Below are 18,389 nucleotides of genomic sequence, written 5' to 3' on the forward strand. Positions count from 1 at the left end.
AAAATATGATCTAAGGAAACTTGATCATTAATGCACTGGTTCTTGTACTGAGATGGGGGTTAAGTTTTAAAACGCGAAATATTGACTGGGCGTAAAATGTTATCGGACTAAAATAAGTTCCACTTGAAATATTTCGATTGGTTATATGCATTTTCTTTACACGCATTGACCAGTGATTTATATGTTGATAAATGACGTCGTCAACTTTCTGTTGCGTTATTATTTCTGTAAATATTTTTTCAGTAATTAACACAATTATACTAAACCCTTTGCTATTGAGAAATTCGTAGTTTTTATCTAATTTAGTTATTTTATCTAATTTTAGATCATGTATATGTATTGCAGTTTTTAAAAGATTATACAAACAGAAATTAAAAATTATTTACATGCTCTAGGACAGAACATACGTATATTCAAGTTTTAATTTTCAACAACATTTCAGAGTTTGGAAAGGTGTTATAAAGCAACATCAATTCAGATAAAAGCAAAACGATAAAATAACAATCGATGAATAGAAGAACGTTTCAATCGTCGATTATGAACTTCTGCCAGTGGTCCGTCATTATTAAATCGGCAGACTCGGAGATGAGAACGGTAATGATCAAAAAACAAGCCCGCCAAATTTCACATAAGTCCTTGGTTGGTCTATTCCATATGTAGCCTTATTCCATATATCCTTAATTTTGGATCCTTAATGCAAAACAAGGATAAAGGATTTGTCAATGTTTACTTTTTACGGAATTTAAAATCTTTATTCAGTCTTATTTGAAGTCTGAAGCAATGAAGTGTTTAGTTTTCAGTTTTCTTAATTGCAAATTTTAAACTTAAAAATGCCACTTAATGCTGAGGATGTTGCGCGTGGTGTGGCACTTATTGATGATGGACGTTCCGTCAGGTATGCTAATGCCATCGGATTTCCCTACGAAACTCTGCGAGACGCCGTTAGACGTTATGAAGTAACTGGGTCCTACCATAGAAGGCCCGGTCCTGGACGCCCTATGATAACAGAACCACAAAATGACCGTTTTTTGACTTTGAGAATTTTGCGAAACATGCACCTTACGACACTTATGGTCGAGCGATTCATCAGCTCCAGGTAGTTCGAGGTGTCCAAATTTCTGAACGCACTACTCGAAGATTAAATCAGTGTGGACCGATGGCTTTACACCCCGTAAGAAGACCAGGATTGACCAGAACCTACAGAGTTGCCCGGCTCGCGTTTGCTCGAGGACAAGCCATTGGTCTTTGGACGATTGGTCTGCTGTACTTTTTACAGATGAGTGCAGATTTGCTCTACGATCTCCAGATGGGCGTGAAGGAGTTTGGAAAAGGCGAAATGAAAGATACGAAGCTTGGAATTTTTCCCAGAACCGACCTTTTAACGTAGCTCGGTGATGGTGTGGACGTGAATTTCAATGGAGAGTCGCATATAGTTCGTTGTTGTTCTTGAAGGGTCTTTGACGGCTACTCGCTACGTGGATAAAATTTTGGGACATTGAGGAAATCAGCGACAATTCTATCCTAATGCACGATTATGCCCGTCCACGTTTCGCTTGCTTAGTACAAACGTACCTTCAACAGCATAATATCAAGGCCTGGCAAGCCCGTTCTCCAAACTTGAACCCCATCGTACATTTATGGGATAACATCAAAAGACGAAAAAGAGCACGTCCATCACTTCCTGGTACACTCCACGATCTTGAAAGCACGTAAAGAGTTTGTTGTGTGTTTTGAGTGGTTATATAAGTGTCCTAAATGTATAACTTAAACACTCTTATGACCTTATAATATAACATTAATAAAGACCACGAAGTTATTTGTATCTCTGTAGAGCTATTGACACGTAATAATAACAAACGAAAAAATAAAAGAAGCTTGATCGGTTCGATTCACGATTTGTACTCGTGTACTCATGTATTAATTTGTACTTTTGGTCTGTCTGTTCAAAAACTGACAAATTACAAGATCCATGCGAGAAGAGGTGTGATTGTACATCTGTGACTTTCGTACAGGTGAAATCTTATTTTTTGCTGTACATCCAATGCATGCAGGCAAATATACTCATATTATCAGAATCATTTTACCATTTTTGGTTTGGTGGCCATTACCAGGCAACGAATTTCTGAACCAAGACGGGCTATGTTTATGGTGAGCATGAATACGACTGACCAATGCGATTCTTGATTTAATAAAGAATAATCGTTGCCATCTCCATTGCCGTTTGTGTTTTTCAATTTCGCAAAATGTTTAAAAACAAGGAATATTGTTTTTGTTTTGTTTTTTATTTCAGGACGGCAGAATCTGACGTGGTAATTCGGCCGTCCTGGGAATTGCTAAGGCCATCGCTGCCCGTATCGCAAACGTCAGACCCTCTTCTGGATAATTCAACGCACAGTCTTTTATACTTTTTTCTGTATCGTCGTCGACTCCGTGGGACCTCATGCTTTTTTAACTCCTCCCTGACCCTGCAGTTAAATCCGTCGCATACCCTATGAAAATAGAAACAACTAGGTGTCTCGTGGAAATTACATTGTACCCTACAGAAGACACGTCGACCCTGTTCATTATTAATCTCCGCCTCGGGATTCAGAGTGCAACGTGAAACATTAAACTAGAATATTTGTTTAAATTTATAAACACATCACTTCATTCGAAAAGCCAGTTGTAAAATAAAGCATATTTACCAATTTAAAAAAAACTATAAAAAATATGATTGCTTCAATGTATATGTCTATTTATAAATAACACACAACTCAAGTAAGGGAACATAACTGAAATGATGTTTTGAATTGTATTCAGTGTATTTCAAGCCTGTTAATTTAAACTTTAGTGAAGTTTAATAATAGATCAAAAATTTGGCAGTTTCTTATTTATATTCCACCAATTCTACTTCTACTTCATATTTTATTTTCCTTTCTACTTCTCCGTTCTGTCAATAATAAAGTTCATCATTGAATTCGGAAATGTATCAGTGAAAGATTCAAAATATGTACGTAAAGCGGCCTTCGCTTCGCTAGCAAAATGTTGGTTTGTTCATTGCTGCACAACCGCGGAGGTGGTGTAAATAATGGTGGATAATCTGTATGTAATTACATGTGTTTGCTTTCTGCGAGACCAAAGGGGGATCGAGGATAAACATAACTCCAACGAAATTCAACATCAGCGTTTACGATACGCTTTTAGAAGCGAATTAATTTTCAATGCTTCCCCGGAGCGTGTTTAAACGAGGTAAGAGTGCCAACGTTTATTGCCAATTGATCTAATACTAAGTTTTTAGCCTGAAGACAATTCGGGATCAAACAGGTAATTGTAAACATAAAGTAAGTATGTGCTCCTTTTAATAAATCGGACCGATCTTTTTAAAGAGGGATCATATTGCAAAATATGTGTTATGCTGTGTCTTCTTATCAGTCATCACTTTCCAACACTTCTTGCCAGAAGATTTTATGTGGAATCTCTAATCAGTTGTTATTTCATTAGTGACTTTAAATCCACACACGAAGTTACCCAAACAGGTCGAAATCAGTACTTTCTCCAGTGAAATCTTGGAATGAATATACCTCTACTTTGTTCTTTGACAGTGGTGATCCAAGTGATGAAGCTACCATATTATTGAACTATCATCACTGAGAAAGATTACGAACCAAAAGATAAATTTTGCATTCAGAAACATCCAGAAAGCGTAATTTTGTATAAAACATTTTTCAACTTCAATGCCAAAAGTAAAGTTGGTTAAAGTGTCCTGAAAATAATTTTGATCATGGATAACTAGCATAGCACAACTAATAGTATTCAATGAAATATACACAACTATTTAGTTTGTTACTATTTTTAAAGTTTTTTCCAATTTTCATTTCATCCTCTGTGCCATAAATTTATTTATTGACCTATTATTTATGTGGTTTAGCTTTTAATGGTGTAGCATAAAGTACTTATTATTTAATAGGTATGATGAACAATTAAAAAAAAACTAAGTTTCACTAGCTAACTCACTTATACTAATGTTGTAACAATAACTAAAATGCAATATTTATTTTAAAAAATTTAACTTTGCTTAAACTGTTTTTCGCAGGTTGAATTTAAACAAATACAACAAACAAATAAATTTAAAAAAACAATTTCTCGTAATTTCCCATTCCGGCGAACAATTTTAAAACAGAAACAGGTTCATGAGGGAAAGTTTTTTTACAAGTTGGGCTGGGGTGAAATAAAAACCATTCAATTTATTCCGAGGTTGTTTGTGAATCGTCGGGATGTAAGCCGTGCCGTGGTTGGACCTAATCTAATTATCCTGCTCTACGTGACTCCGGTACTAATCATAGGAAGAGACACTCACTTCAAACAGGATCTTCATTATCGCATCCTCTCCAGCCCTGATCATCAGAGACGAGGCATCACCCCCGCTGAAGAAGTAAGCCGAAAAACACACTTACCTCCTCGACGTTTGATACGTTTGTAAACTGTTTACTGAAAATTTCAATAAAAGTTTTGTAATTAAACAGAAATAGATATCACTCTGAGGATTCATTATTTTTTCGAACGTCATTATTGTTCTAAGTATTTGTAGAATTGTGATAATTATAAAGTTTTATTGAAATGTAATTTAAAAAGTTTGATAACTAGTACAATCAAAAAATGTCAAAAGACACTATTATTAATTTATTTTTCAAAAAATTATTTATTCAAATTTAATAATTTTAACAAATTCACTAGTTTTAGAGGTCCGCTTGACCAATTAATATATTTCAATTAATTAAGCTTTTTAGTCGAGATAAAAACTAGTGAATTTAATAAGTAAAATTGAAGTATACCTTCACTAAAGCTCTCCGTCGCCATTTCATTTGTCGCCGAGAATCAAATAGATTACACGACATTTGAAAAATGGCAAAAAGGAGGGAAAATTCAAAAAAGGCGCGGTTGAGATGGGAAGTTAGTGTCCGAGTGGATTCAGGTCACGATAGCTGAAGTTGTAGAGCAGCGGCGTATCTAGCCGAAGATCGTGGGTTCGAATCCCGCTCGTTTCACTGACTTTTTTATCTCGACTAAAAACCTTAATTAATTGAAATTTTAACAAATTTCATAATGGCTGCAATTTTTTAATAATATTTATTTTACATTTACACCTAGTTGCAATAAATAAATTTCTTAATATAAACAGTGTTTTTTTTTTGTTTTTTCGACTGGTGCTTCCGACATCTAGGTCATTTCAGCCCCCAACTATATCTATATTCTATTTACCCTTTCAAACACTACATTCATACAAATAAATACATTCATACACATAAATACATCCATACAATACACTCATTCCGTTTGGTCGGTGGAGTACTTGATATTCCTCCATCGACCCTATATTCAAACTAATCTAGATTGGGGTCGATGGAGTACTTTTATAAATATTCCGCCATCGACCCCGAACACACACTCTTACGCTCTCATCCTTCGAGGGGTGATGATGACGTTATATTTCACCCTCACCCCTCGCCATTCACGCTAATAAATACATGCACTCAGACAAAACATATAGACAAACAACACATAAGACATACTATATACAATAAAAAAAACCAATTTCCCCTAAAAAGCGGAACAGGGGACTCTGAAACTTGCTACCGTGTTCGAGAATTCTTCTTAAGTCCGGCGGCATGCCTACACGCTCTCTGTATGGAGCCAAGGCATGACACGCCTGTATTATGTGAGAAACATCGAGCAACCTTTCTCTGCATAAGGGGCACCTGCGCGGTATAAATAGTGTTATGAATGAAAATTGTGTTTTGGTTTACTCAATGCCACACATTTTTTCATAAATATGATTAACGCTGTGTAAAAAACTCAATTACTCAGTCGTTAATTGTGGTTAATGAAAATAATTACAATGATTATTTTTAAATTACTTTTTATTAGTGCTGTATGAGTTAAGGCTTCTGACTTCTGCTCTGTAGGTTCTTGCAGGATATGGGGACCCCTTTTCACAAATTTTCATTTTATTTGTTAATTTATTTCAATGATTTAACCTCAGTCCTTTTAGACATACTAGTCTTGCTGTTCTATTATTTAGCTTTCCCCTAGATATTATCTATTCATTGGTATTGAATATAAATGATTTATTTTAGGGGCCGCGGCGGCAGAGTTGTTAGGACGACCTGTAAATGTTCTCACCGTAAACTTTCAAAATTTGACTATTTCATGTATTAAATAGATTAATTAGTAGATTATTTCTACTATTTTTTCTTTTGCAACCTGCGGCAGATCAGATCAACCCTGCAAGGATAGTTAAACCAATGATATGTAAGGATCAGATTACAGATTCAGCACCCCGCAAACCACAGGAACAAATCTCAGAAAAATCTGTACGTTTGTTACCAATGTGCAGGTGGGATCGTTGAACGAGTTGTCTCTAAAAATGCTTGTCTAGTTGTAACGTTCTGTAATTTCAGGCGAATGTGTGCATTCCACTTCTAAGTTTAAAGTAGATATCGCACTATGTCAACAGTAGGTTTCAGTAACCAATTCAGTGGTAATAGAATGCACAGTTATCTTCTTACATTGAATCTCCTATTGCGATACCACCTTCTAATAGTGTAAGGTGGCTTTGAAGATAGGAGCTTAGAACCCATGGGAAGAAGAAAGGCGAGCCGTTTCGTCAGCAAAGGTGGAGATGACAATGATGATATAAAACAAGGACCGGGCCAAGGTTACTTCCTTGAAGTACTCAAGATTTTATTGGAATATAAGGGGAAATAGATCCTAACAGCTAGGATTGCAGGTTAATGAGTACTGAAAAAATTTACTTGGGTTTCCACAGTCAACGTGAAATCGTGTCCTGAAGTTTGTTACTGGGAAGGGTGTATGACGTGCACAGTTGATAAGACAATGCGTTAGGTGATAATGAAAGTTGTAGTAGTACTCGGTCAACATCCTGGTCTATGTGCAGAAAGCAGAAACTCAGACAACACTGCTTTCGCTCAAGAGAAACGGCACTAGTGTCTCCCCCCTGTTCGTTGCATGGTTGTGTAGGGATTAATCTTTTAAGGAAGATAGTCCTACCCCACTTCATCGTAGCGACTGAGACATACGTATACCTCCCGTCTCTCATGCTATGCCATATCATCGATTCCCTTTACAAAAACCCTTTCCCTATACCATTTTTCCCAAGCCGAAAGAATAGAATAGCATACGTCTATATGGCTGGATGGTCCGGGGGGAGCCTGGCCGCTAATATGTCAACCCTGGATACCACGCGACTTCCAGCAGTAAATAGCCTTGCCAGAGTAAAACCAACTAATTCTCCTCTTATAAAAGATCAAAATTAGAGTGGTTAATTCCTGCCCAGATCTCTGAGGACTGTTCTTCTCTGGAGGTAAAAGGCTCAAGTCCTAAACTTCATGGCAAACACAAATTGAAAAAGTAGTCCTCCTACCTCTTCCTCTACAATACATTCAGATACGTTACGCGCCACTTTCGGGATACTAAAATCATGTCCTGAAGTTTTGTTAGTGGGAAGGATTTTATGACGTGCACAGTCGGAAAGACTTAATTCGTTAGGTGTTAATGAAATTTGTAGTACAATCAAATCTTGTTAAACAGTAGACCGTACGTATATTTATGAAAATGTTGCGTAAACGACAGCAGAATTAGCACGTTGCATTCTTATTATATTTGTTAAAAGCGTCGAGCTTAAATCCTGCATTTTTCGGTATGATGAAAAGTATTTTTAAATTCCCTTCACACTGAAAAGTGTCTGGTTAGCAACTGTAGGCAGAAGGGGGAGGATTAATTTTAATCTAACTGTTAATTTTCTTGCGGACCACCCAGCGCAATTTCGTCATTTGTATACGCAATTATATGAATATGGATTCTTGGTTTTACTCTCTACAACTCGTCCTAGTGAGTGTAAAACATTGTACAAAGTGTGAACTTGAGGCTAAAATAAATCCTAATCCGGTTGGTGAATTGATTGGATTGAGCATTCCTGTAGAGCACGTACGTTGGTGAATTGGATCCCCAGACGTTCCACATTGCAACTAAATCTTTAGATAAAAAGGTGATGAACACTCCATCTCTATTTTAAATATCTAGCAAATACAGATATTACACCCTTATTAGATTAATAGCTCTTGAAGTTAATTGTAAATTTGTAATAATCAGATAAACTAAGATTAAGATATTCGACTTGTGACAACAGAAATATATTATTTCTTTGCTTTAACTAACTATCCTCACTTCAATACATCTTTAACCATTTTTTACTAGCTTACATACACAAAGAGTTATTATTTTCTATTGCAATAATAAGGTAGGCCAATTAAGAAGATGACTGAACAGACTTACGATTCTCAAATCAGTTATCTCATTAGCGAATTGGAATCCACACATGAAGTTACCCAAAAGCGGTCGAAATCAGTGGTTTTTTCAGTGAAATCTTGGAACGAACATCATCCTACCTATTAATCAAACTCAATATCGTTAACATACACATCACCACATTACTCAAAACATATAACATAACATATAAAACACATTACATTCCACACATCAAACATTTCTACATAGTCTAATTCTTCAACAATATCGCTTTCCTTTCCCTACTTCCTTCCCCACCCCTTCAAAATCCAACCTATATAAACATAAAACAGCAATATCTCACTGGCACTCTCAGCACAACACATCTACACGGAAAACAAACACTGAGTGAGTACAAATACTGAATATAAAATTTTCTAGCATTGTATAAATTCCTTTCTCTATCTACATTTTTTTGCACTGTATAAATTCATTTTTTTATCTAAAATTTTCTAGCATTGTAAAAATTCATTTTTTAATCTAAAATTTTCTAGCATTGTATAAATTTGTTTTTTTAATCTAAAATTTTCTAGCTTTCTATAAATTCATTTTTTTAATCAAAAATTTTCTAGCATTGTATAAATTCGTTTTTTTTATCTAAAATTTTTGAGCATTGTATAAATTCATTTTTTTAATCTAAAATTTTCTAGCATTGTCTAAATTCGTTTTTTTTCTAACATTTTCTAGCATTGTATAAATTCATTTTTTAATCTAAATTTTTCTAGCTTTGTATAAATTCATTTTTTTAATCAAAAATTTTCTAGCAATGTATTAATTGGTTTTTTTATCTAAAATTTTCTAGCATTGTATAAATTCATTTTTTTAATCTAAAATTTTCTAGCATTGTATAAATTGATTTTTTTATCTAAAATTTTCAGCATTGTATAAATTAATTTTTTTATCTACAATTTTCTAGCATTGTATAAATTCATTTTTTTTATCTAAAATTTTCTAGCATTGTATAAATTCATTTTTTTATCTAAAATTTTCTAGCATTGTATAAAATTGTTTTTTTTTCTAACATTTTCTAGCATTATACAAATTCATTTTTTTAATCTAAAATTTTCTAGCTGTATAAATTCGCTTTTTTAATCAAAAATTTTTGAGCATTGTATAAATCCATTTTTTTAATCTAAAATTTTCTAGCTTTGTATAAATTCGTTGTTTTCTAACATTTTCTAGCATTGTATAAATTCATTTTTTATCGAAAATTTTCTAGCATTGTAAAAATTCATTTTTTTAATCTAAAATTTTCTAGCATCGTATAAGATTGTTTTTTTTGTAACATTTTCTAGCATTGTATAAATTCATTTTTTTAATCTAAAATTTGCCAGCATTGTATAAAATTGTTTTTTTTATAACATTTTCTAGCATTATATAAATTCATTTTTTTAATCTAAAATTTTCTAGCTTTGTATAAATTCATTTTTTTCTAAAATTTTCTAGTATTGTATAAATTTAGTTTTTTCACATCCTACGTGTATTTGTAAACTTTAAACGATGTTTATCAATCCCAGGCCCTGAAGATGATCTCAATAAAGATCGAAACGTTGGCATGACAAAGAAAATGTTTTTCTAAAACCGACGTCACACCAGACCGCATCTCACGATCTTCAAATAATCATCATCCCTACCTTTGTTCTTTGACAGTGATGAAACTGCCATATTATTGAACTATCCATCACTGAAGAGATAGAATACGAAGAAAAAGGAAAATTTTGCGTCCGTGCGTTTTTCCAACCTCATGCCTTCATACTTTCTTCGAGTACCCAGAAAGTTTAATAGTGTATAAAACGGGCTATTTTTCAACTTCTCTCACAAATAATATCACCTGTTTATCATACATCTTAATCACCCGAAACTGAGCGACTCCAGTCACTTGTGACAAGACAGCCGAACTACCTGGAACTTTAGAAACGCGTCAATAATCAGTAGCGTCGTCTGCGGTGTCCCATTCGGTTACATTGGACGTGACTCGCGTTTACTAGTAGCTCCATGCAGAAGATCCTAACCCCTGAAGAAATTAGAGAATTGGAACTTCGGAAAAATCTCAATTAGTTAAAATGTATGTTACTAAAGAAGGTCAAATCCAAATAGGTCATTTAGGTCGCAGTGGCAGAAAAGGAGGCTACAGTCACCCAGGGGGAAAATGCTTTAGGTGAACATTTTTATGATTTACCCATTCTGCGTGTTATTCTTACTTACCAAGTGTATTTTTATTTATTTATTCATACTGCGGAAGATGGTTGACGCTAAATACAAATTATAATTCTATTTATACGCCGGAATGTTCATGTTAAAAGACATTACATCATAATATTTAGTTAACATGTTGAATTTTTAAATATGTACAAGCTTTGTACGAAAAAATTGAAGTCATTCAAAATGTAATATATTAATAATTAATTTTCTAAAAATTGGAAGGCAGAAGTAGAAAAATGTTTGTTTTTTTCATTCTGACAAGTTTTATCGAGCAAGGCGACCAATGTTAAAAATTCGTATTCATGTTTTTATTTTTTTATTTATTTTTTTATTTTTTTGTTATTTGCGAATGTGTATGATTTAAATTAAAATTCCCATCAAAATTCACATCGTTTCACGTTTTTAATACAAAGAAAGCGAGTGGTTCGAAGGTACCATTTCGGTAAAAATATGAAATCGGCAAAGTGCTGTTCGATGAAGAAGTGAAGCCTTGCCTGTGCTCCTGCTGTCTCCGTTGGATGTCTGATAACAGGAACGCCGAATTTTTCCGCCGAGCCCACGTTTCAACTTATGTCCGTACGGCTTCTAAAATTATATGGTTTCCCTTTTTGCGATTGGGAGAACACAAGCGTAATGTCCCTTTTGTGATAAACAATAATTGCAAAGGCCCGCAAAAAATGTGCTATATTTTATTCCAAAATTACACGTTACACATCTTTCTGTCAATACGACGACTAGAGAATAATCATTTCAAAAACTGACACACGTCGTGATTTAAAACATAAAATTTACCTCAGCCGATCAAACTCAAATAAATTGAATTAAAATCATAACATCATACTGTACATTTGAGAGAGAAACCTAGTCAATATCGTGCACACACATATCCTTCATGAAGATATTAAAAAGCCTAAAAGGCCGACCAATTATTCGAATAACTGGCAAAAGTTTCTCGATTTCTTGTTCCTTTTTTTACGAGGGTATTTGAACTATGAGGTTATAAGAACCCTCGGGGTGACGTCGTTTAAAAAAGAAAAAAAAAACATTTGTAAGTATGTCGGATTCGAATACAGGGTCGCTGGATTCGAACACGGGACCTTTACCTTAGTGATGAGCGCCGTGTCAACGTCTAAATCGTTGCGGCCACCGATGCCTGGACAGGATGAGAGCGATGCGGCTTAAAATTGTAAGTCCGGAGTACATCTCCAATTTTATTGTTTGTAAAACCTAAAACCTCCATTTCGGAGAAAGGAATTTAGATTTTCACGAACGTACAGTGAAATATTCAGCACCTCGTCGAAATACTCCGGTTTCTTTTTGCCATAACTTTGACATTTTTCGACCAATTTAAAATTCGATTGCACTATTGTTTTCAGCGTAAAAAATCATTTAAATGATGTGTCAGGGTGTATGGGGTCGTATGTGAAATTCTGAAGTTGAATTGGGCCTGAGGTACCCTGCGTAATTTTTCTCCAAAAAAAGGTAAAAATTTGAAACTAGACAAAAAATATTAAACACGTATTTTTTGTTATGATTAAAATTTAATGTCAAATTGAAAAAAATGACTACCCAAAATTTACCTAAAAATCTATTAAAAATATATCATAAAAACACCTATAATACATCCTGTTGTCGTATAAAATTATAAAAATATTTTAATAAATCATTTGAGTGTATCATTAACATCCCCAACGTTTATAAAATAAAATCAAGAATAAAATGTTTAATTTTTTAGAGTGCAATTAAAAAAGAAAGAATTTCACTGAGGACTGTTAAGAAAGGGGAAAATTTTAATTGGGACGAACCCTAAGTAGATTACTTCAACTCGCATAAATCTCGAAATAAAAAAAATAGAAAATTAAAATAAACCCTGTTTTGTTCTCCTTGTTATTTAATTGGCGGGTGTGGAAGGTCCAGCCGGCAGAAGAAAAAAAAAGCATTAACTAACATGCTTAATTGTCTAGTTCGATACACGTAGAAAGGGGGAAGAAAAGCCAGCGCAGGCTGAGTGCTGAGGGAGACCGTCGTCAATCTCGCCCAAATAACAAGAAAACAAGGTTGTGCACCCAGACTCGGGATGGACAAGAAAACTTCACCTCCTACATCAACTTAGATTAGTTGGAAATTGACAAACTTGTTTTCGTCAATGAAACTTTCTCAATTGGTTAGATTCAAAAGTAATGTTTTATTGCTCTTCATAGGCCTGAATTTCAAACTACTCCTGAAGGCGCTTTCACTCGAATACACAAAAAAAAAAGAAATTGCAGGCTATTAGGGTCGTAACGTTTTGAATATTGTACTGTATTAAAAATTTAGAAAAATGTCAATAAAGAAAAATCCATTAAAACGAATGGCGAACAATTAAGCATTACATTTATAAGCAAAGATCAAAAATTTACTCCTTTAGTGACCGTTAGTTAATGATTATTTGGAGTGAGATGAGGTCTGGTGTGACCTAGATTTAGAAAAGTATTTTCTTTATCGTGCCAACGTTTCGATCTTTATTGAGATCATCTTCAGAGCCTGGGATTTATAAGCATTTTTTAAATTTTACAAATACCTGTAGGGTGTGAAAAAAGTTAATTTGTACAATGCTAGAAATTTTATATTCAAAGTATTTGTGCTCACACGGAGTGTTTGTTTCTGTGTAAATGTGACATTCCTGTGTGTCGTGTTGAGAGTGCCAGTGAGATATTGATGTTTTATGTCTATATACGTTGGATTTTGAAGGGGTGGGGAAGGAAGTCGGGAAACATTTTTTATATGAGGAGTCGGCTTTTATATGAAGGAAACGAAAGCCAAATTGTTGAATAATTAGACTATTAGAAATGTTTGATGTGGGGAATGTGATGATTGTTTTATTTGCTATATTATGTTTTGTGTGATTTGATGCTGATATATGTATGTTATAGATATTGAATTTGAATAATGATTTTGGCATGGTTGCGACTGAGTTTACATTATGTTCTGTAATTGATTCTGTGTTTATTTCTGTTGATGTAAACCATTTCTAAAAAGTTACGTTTATGTTTGTTTTGTTCTGTGTGTAATATTTTTGGATTGATGAAATCGAAATTGTGTCATTGTTCAAAATGGTGGGTAGCCAGTGCTGTAGGATTTTTTTCAATCATCGATATGTTGCTTTACTCTCTCATCCAGATATTGGGATGTAATACCTATGTAAGTTGCCGGACAATTTAAACAATTGATTTTATAAATTACATCAGATTTATTTGTTACTGGTGTGGGTTTGGAAAAAATTGTGTAAATTGTTTTATAGTTTCTGAAAGCTATTTTAAAATTATCAGAACAGATAAATCTGTATAATTTATCCGATAGGCCGTGAATGAATGGCATGGAAATGTATGTTGGTTTGTCTGTATTTGATAGATTTGATGTAGTATTATTAATAACAGTGGATGTTGTTAGTGTTGAGTTGTAGTTGTTGATTATGCTGTTGTTATGTGTTTAGGGTAGTGATTGTTATGGAGGATACGTTTGTATATCTTTATGTTCTTGTCGTGAAATGAGTCATGGCTTAAGGTAATGCTGTGAAGTAGCCCTTTGGCCGTGATTATTGTTGTATGAAGAGGATGGTGTGATGTAAAGTTGAGATAACGGCCTGTGTTTCTTGGTTTTTGATAGCAATCTGCGATTGTCGGTTGCTTTCACCTCAAAGAAGCCGACTCCTCATATAAAAATGTCTTTCTATCACGACTTCCTTCCCCACCCCTTCAAAATCCAACGTATATATACATAACACACCAATATCTCACTGGCACTCTCAACACGACACACAAGAATGACACATCTACACAGAAAACAAACACTTTGAGCCCTGAAGATGATCTCATTAAAGATCGAAACGTTGGCACGATAAAGAAAATGTTTTTCTAAAACCTACGTCACACCAGACCGCATCTCACGATCTCCAAATAATAAAAAATGTAATTAACTAGTGCATTCCTTTTTTAATTTGAAACGTACACATCACGACCTTCGCGGACGACATCGTAATCCTCCCCTCACATTCTGACCCTATCCTTGCAGCAACAGCTACTCAAGACAACAAGACCTCATTACCGACTCCGTGGCGCGTCAAGTTATGTGACGTTTACACTTAGAAGCGTTATCTGCCCACCAGCGCATATTCACAGTAAGATAATCCCTTTATTCAACCAAACCCTTACTGGAACCATCATGGATTGTTGGTTGCCCTTGGATTCTACTTGGACAACAGACTTACATGGAACACACATAAAACAAAAAGACAAGAACTGAACCGAATATACGGTCAACTCAGACGCCTACTTAGACCCAAATCCACAATGAGTACACACAACAAATTAACAATATACAAGACACTAATTATACCATTTTGGACTTACTGAGTTCAGGTGTGCGGTTCGGCCAAGCCATCCCTCGCTCTGTCTCTGTCTCCGTCTCCGTCTCTCTCTCTCTCTCTCTCTCTCTCTCTCTCTCTCGCTCTCTCTCTCTCTCTCTCGCTCTCTCTCTCTCTCTCTCCGTTCTCTCGACTCTCGATCGGAATCCTCGCTTTTTTGGGGAGGAGAGACGAAATCTTTTTTCCTCCTCAACCTCAACCAACAAACCAACAATCCAGGACTGATAGTTCCAGCAATGGCCCGCTCCTCTCCTCCATCCGCATCCACGTGTTTTGACAGGTTGTTGCCATATCTTTCACTAACAACATATTGATAAATAATTTGTTAAAGTCGTGAGAGTTCACAGCGATATTGATAAATCTGAAAGTTTTTGGTACAAAAAACAATAAAAATAAAACAAACAAACAAAATTTGAACCAACTGATTTGTTTGAATGAGATCAAAGGATTTGATTTCTTTAATACTATTTTATCGTATTATTATTTATTTTAATATATTATCATTTATTTTAATATAGTATTATTAAGAATATTATTAATATTATTAAAAATATTAGATAGTCCGAGCATGGCCCATAGCCCATAGAGACCGAGAAAAAATATTTATTAGCTATTTTCAGTAATTTTATTAAACCTGGTTTTTTGTCCTTGTTGTACATGTATTTCAAAGTTATGATATATCAACTAATTTGTAAAAAATAATGTAAACATATTTTGCTATATCACTCCGTCAATACGTCAAAATTGTATTTGTTAAGCTAGCCATAGCATGGATATTGTAGAAGTTGAAGTAGACATTTTGAAACCGAGCGACGTCGCAAAAGTACGTTTACATATTTTGTTAGCATGAATTAAAGTTGATAAACATTTGCATCCTCAGAAAGCACTGTAAACAAATTATTGGAAAACACAAGAAACATTTTTTCTCAATTTTTTTGCCTTCCGATTTTTTTTCTAAAATAACAAAAATGATAACTTTGAAATGACTATACCGATCTACGTAAAACTTTAGGGGCTTATTTTATCAACGACACATAAACTCGGCCTCGGTAAGTAAATAAGAACCAGAGATATCAAATAAAATGTTTCGTACGTGTTTGTTGATTTCGTCCTCATTTTTCTCACTTATATTGACATAAAATCTAAACCATACTGTCATAGGATAAAATAATAGATGTCTAGCTTTGTAAAGGTAGTAATAACATTCAAGTTGGATAAAATTAAGACGAGATGAATGATTAAATGAAACACTGGATATCGAAGAAAGAAAAATTTCCCCCTGCTGATCCAGCCCGAAAATGTCTATATTTTGTTTGAAAAATAAATCGTATATAGGCTTTAAATAGTACTTAAAACTAATCTTAAACGAAGCTACGGACATCTAGGACTTCGATCTTGCCCTTGAATTGACATCTTGTCATTCATTTTTGCGTATTCGTCGGTAAATTAATCAATCATCACATCCTCAGTTGATCATTCCCGAATAATCCCGACGTCGAAATCCTCACTTTTTTGGGGAGGAGAGAGAAAATCTTTTAAACTCTTAAAAATAAATAAAACAAGGATATGCTCCGGATGTAGGATCACCACTTTCAACTGTACGTTTTAAATAATTCCATTAGACGTCGTGGTCCGATTGACCAAATAACTTCATTCAATTAATTAATCTTTATGTAAGGTATTGTTGAGATAAAAAAGTCAGTGTCACGAGCGGGATTAGAACCCACGACCTTCGGCTAAATACGCCGCTGCTATACTACTTGAGCTATCGTGACTTAGCTATTGTAGCTCAAGTAGTAGAGCAGCGGCGTATTTATCCGAAGGGCGTGGGTTCGAATCCCGCTCGTGATACTGACTTTTTTATCTCAACCAATACCTTATATAAAGATTAATTAATTGAAACTTTTAAATAATGTTAGTGACCCCTAGGAGCTGAGAAAAATATATTTTATATGTCATAATTTAACTAATTAAAAGAAATCTTGCCTTTATTGGGCATATATTGTATACCTGTCGATTTTCAAATTGGACGTGGCTCTCCAAGTCTACAAAATCAATTCAAAACTTGTCTGGAATTGCCTAAATGCCCTAAAAGGACCAGAATCTTTGTAAATAGTCTAATCTAATGTTCGTTCGCAGATCATGAGGGAATTTCAGGCAACAAGGCAGCAGAATATTTGCTAAAAAGGAAGCCTTGGAAAAACAGAAGGCCCAAATTCATTTTGTGGCATAAAATAAAGCCACATTTTATAAAAATTGAAATTTTGGGTATCTAAGTAATACAACAAATACTGGGGGCCTAAACCCTGGCATGAGACAAGCAAAAAGACTACTCGAAAAACCAATCCAATGGGAAACTCTAACTGGTATACTCAGAATACATACTCTAGTAAATTACCATATTAAAAACAATGGGATGGGGATAGGGGATAAACGAGGCAGCCACAAGGCCTTCTGCATCTCAACCTAAGTATTTCTATTGTGCTCCCCTGTTTTTTATAACTCAGCCTAAGGTTGTTAATCAACCTTCATAACCTTGCCAGTGGCTCCTTAGTGTAGGATCTTGCTTGTGGTTTTTACAGACCTAGTTGCAAGAACCTGCACCTACATAGACCGTCACAGAAATATAAAATGTGTTCTGCGGTTTCCCTCCTCTTCCTCGCAACATCTGCACAGTGTTTCTTCTGTCTCTATTCCAACTTGGTGCCGCTGTCAGGAGTCCAGCCAGAATCCTTGTTTGGTTGCGGTTGCCTTCCAGTAATTCCTTTGTAAGTTTTGCTGATGACCCTTCTATGAATCTCTTTGCGTGCCTCATGACTGTGGTATTGTTCCTCGAGTTTTTGGACTCATTAAGGATCCATATCGAGATGTATCCTCTTTTGTGACAAGATGCTAGGCTCTGGGTTCAGGACCTAGAGAGTGGCGTTGGCTCACTCTTTGACCAATATATCAGCCTTTTCATTACCTCTATGCCCCAAATGCCCAGGGACCCATGAGAGAGTCAGGTCATTAGTGTTGCTGACTTCCAATAGGGCCTCTAAGCACTCTTTGCCATCACCTTGCATGAGGCTAGGGCCTTTAATACTGCCTGACTGTTAGAGAAGATATCTTCCAGGAATGTATTCTTAGCCTTTTTATTTCCCTGGCGCATTGTTCAATTGCTATGATTTCAGACTGGAAAACTGTAGCATATTTACTACCTAAGTTTACCGTCAATTTAGTCTTTCAATTCATCCCGAAGATTCCAGCCCCCATGCCCTCGTCGGTTTTGGGACCATCAGTGCACCATTAAAAATAATGGGACTATCATCAGAATGTTGACTATGACCAAAAGAGACAGAGACAACGGAACAAATACAACTTCCCTGTGATAGCTAAGAAAATGCTATGGTATCTGGGAAAACCATTCTTGAGCTGTATAGTTCTTGGTATAATAACCCTG

This window comes from Cimex lectularius, unplaced genomic scaffold (assembly GCF_000648675.2).
Source record: "Cimex lectularius strain Harlan isolate CLEC.00 unplaced genomic scaffold, Clec_2.1 scaffold7, whole genome shotgun sequence".
Classification (NCBI taxonomy): domain Eukaryota; kingdom Metazoa; phylum Arthropoda; class Insecta; order Hemiptera; family Cimicidae; genus Cimex; species Cimex lectularius.